Genomic DNA, 3,453 nt, shown 5'->3' on the forward strand with positions numbered 1-3,453 from the left:
CTCTTTCCTGCTTATGCAGGGGGTCGGACTCGATGATCTATTGAGGTCCCTTCCGACCCTAACATCTATGAATCTATGACTGGGCCAAAAGGAATCTCATGAAGTTCAACAAGGACAAGTGCAAAGTCCTGCACTTAGGATGGAACAATTCCATGCACCAGTACAGGCTGACTGGCTGGGCAGCAGCTCTGCAGAAAAGGACCTGGGGTTACAGTAGACAGTACACTGAATGAGCCAGCAGTGTGTCCTTGTTTCGAAGGCTAATGGCATAGCAGGCTGCATTAGCAGAAGTTTTGCAAGCAGAGCAAGGTTAGTAATTATTCCCCTCTACTCAGCACTAGTGCAACCACATCTGGTGTACTGCGTCCAATTTTGGGCCCCACACTACAAAAAGGATGTGGACAAATTGGAGAAAGTCTAGCGGAGAGTGACAAAAATGGTGGGTGGGCTGGGGGACATGACTTACAAAGAAAGACTGGGGGATCTAGGCTTATTTAGTCTAGAGAAGAGGAGATTGAGGGGGGACTTAATAGCAGCCTTCAGCTACCTGAAGCAGGGTTCGAAAAAAGATGGAGCTAGACTGTTCTCAGTGGTGGCAGGTGACCGAAAAAGGAGCAAAGGTCTCAAGCTGCAGCAAGGGAAGTTTAGGTTAGATATTAGGAAGAATTTTCTCACTAGGAAAGCAGTAAAACACTGGAACAGGTTACCCAGAGGTGGTGGACTCTCTGTCCTTGGGGGGTTTCAAAACCTGGCTAGACAAAGCTTTGGCTGGGATGATCTAGTTGGGGCTGGTCCTGCTTTGAGCAGGAGGTTGAACTAGATGACCTCCTGAGGTCCCTTCCAACACTAATTTTGTATGATTCTATTTTTGTTTATATAATTATAAAAGAATCAATCATTCTTTAAAACAGCTTCTTTTGTTTATCTTGTGCCATATATACAATGCATGATGCAGTATATGGAACTACATACACTTATTTAACATGAACGGCTGAATTAACTCAGGATTACGCCATTCATGAAAAACATGGGTGTTCTATACTGATACTGAGTAAAACACACCTTCTTGCAAAGCAGTCGTGCCAGAACCTCAAAAATGGGAGGACGAGGGACAAATTCAAAACCTACTGGTGGTGAGGGAAGAGAAAATTCTGGCCAAGGAAACAAGCCAAACTGTTTTATGAAGAATGCTATGAGCCTTGCAACATCAATGAAGAACAAAACAGTGAAAAGGTCCTGCTTGAAAGATACGTGCCGTGAGGTACGTGGTATTTAATTAGTCTCCCCTGGAAAGGTAGTACGGCACCAAGTTGTACAAACAGATAAAAAGTTGACTCAAACTTCAACAGATTTGGACCTGTGGTTCTGGGAAAAAGAGAAGCAGAAAGGCATCTAGCCACTTTGTCCTTAAATGGCCTTCCATAACTATGGTGGCCCACATTGCTTTTTAAGTTTTGAAGTTATGTTTTAGTATTTTTATCTGGATTTATTCCTTATAATTAAAAATACTACACTGCGCTCTGTCATCATCTCCTCCACCCTCAAAGGTTTAGTTGCAGTATTTCATCACCTTCGATGCATGCATATGCTACACTACTATATCAAGACCCTCGATACTTATTTAACAAAATCTTGCAGACATTTACAAACCAACTGGCAGCCCTGCAAGTGATTTAGTTGCAGCCCCTGGGCTCCTGCTCTGCCACCACTCCCCCAATCACCCTGCAATAGCAGCCAGAGTTTCTGGGCTCCCCCTTCCTCCTCCAACTGTTGTCCCTGCCCCAGGGGGCAAGGCAAACCAGCACACAGTGTGGAGACTGGACAGCGAGTCTGGGGCCATGAAACCATGCGGTGCAGTGGTGCAGGGGAGAGGGGGAACATGCATGGTACAGCAGTGAGTGGGGGAGGGCGCAGCACGGGACTGAGCTGCCAGCTCCAGGCAGGCCCCACAGGAGGGGCTGCAGCCACTCCGCCTGGCTCCATGGGGCCCCCATAAAACATGGGGCCTAGGGCAGTTGCCCCAATTCACCATATGCTAGGGATAGCTCCGAGTCTACAAAAACTATTTTGAATACTACCTCATCAATATGCTTGGCAAATGAACGAGGTGGTCCTCACATTCAAACGAGGTGAGTGCAAACTGAATACAGAAAAAGTTGCTATATCTTACAGATTTGATAGACATAGAAGCCTAGAGCATAACCAGGTTTTTAAATGATTGCTCTACTTCCTTCCCCACACCCCCAACACACACATAGAGCATGTCCAAATAAGCACGCGTGTGGTTTGTGGTGCTTCAGACCCATCAGTGGTACTGCAAACTGCACACCCTGCACATGTAGACATTTGGCACACTGCTAATTTGCAACACAGCTAGTTTTTTTGACGCCAGGAGATCCCCGTGTCAAAAAAAAAATCCATGCCAGAAAAAAGCGGGGCGGCACATGTGGCAGTAACATGCACCACCCAAAACCGGAGCCTGTCTGGCCAGAGCCATGCTGCCAGCCAGACTCCACACACCTGGATCACTGCCACTAGAGTCCTGGGAGGCCCCCAGGATCCCAAGTAGGGATCGCTCATGGGGACGTGCCCATACAGGACATACTGAATTCATACAAATCCAAGACAACTTTAAATTTAGGAGGAACCCCCCCCCAACAATTAGATTCCACACAAGGAAAGTTGTAAATTTGTTATAAATTTCCATGTACAGAATCTAATTTTTCACCCCCCTCCCACTGCTGCAGCATGAAACGCAGCAGCAGTGGGGTAAGCAGTGGGGAAGACAAACAGCTTGACCCCTGCCTTCCCTTCCAGTATCTGTTCCCTGCCACCTCTCCCACTTGCCTCTGCTGCTACTACTTACCCTATAGAGTGGCCCTGGTTCTGGGTCTGACCTGGGACACGGAGTGTACAGTAGCTCTAGCCCTGACCCAGTCAGGCAGTGGCAGGAGCTCCAGCCCTCACCCCCGCTAGGCAGCAGCAGTAGCAACAGCTCCAGCCTCAGGCAGACAGTGGTGGGGAAGCAGTGGCAGCTCCAGCCTCAGGCCCAGGCAGGTGGCAGGGGCAGTGGCCTGGCCTTGGCCTGGGGCAAGAAGTCCAGGGCTGGAGCTAGAGCCACAGCAGCTGCCTGCCCCAGCCTGGTGCTCAAATCCAAGAAAACGCTCTCCGCGCCAAAGCTTGATGGATGGGGGCGAACCTCATGTTGGATTTGAGTAAATATGGCAGTTTCACATATCACTTCACATGCACAGATGCACGTGCACAGAGCACACATGCATGCACATGTGAACACACACAGGTGCACACGCACATGCACATGTGCACGCAGACATAGGCACATGCGCACACGCACGCAGATGCATTCACACATACGTATGCGCGCATGCGCACACTCAAGCACGCACCCACACATATGCCGCCGTTCATACACTCGTGCACGCGCCCCCCCTC

At 49.1% G+C, this 3,453-nt stretch overlaps 1 protein-coding gene across 1 annotated transcript in view; it reads right to left on the minus strand.

The window, feature by feature from the left end:
• SNAPC3 (small nuclear RNA activating complex polypeptide 3) overlaps positions 1-2,944 on the minus strand; it is a 50,394-nt gene extending 47,450 nt beyond the window's left edge. Inside the window, exon 1 of the mRNA XM_025201262.1 lies at positions 2,867-2,944. The gene's annotated coding sequence lies outside the window, so the exon portion shown is untranslated. The remainder of the gene's footprint in view (positions 1-2,866) is intronic.
• Positions 2,945-3,453: the final 509 nt, after the last annotated feature.

The sequence above is a fragment of the Alligator sinensis genome, unplaced genomic scaffold (genome assembly GCF_000455745.1).
Source record: "Alligator sinensis unplaced genomic scaffold, ASM45574v1 scaffold917_1, whole genome shotgun sequence".
Lineage (NCBI taxonomy): Eukaryota > Metazoa > Chordata > Crocodylia > Alligatoridae > Alligator > Alligator sinensis.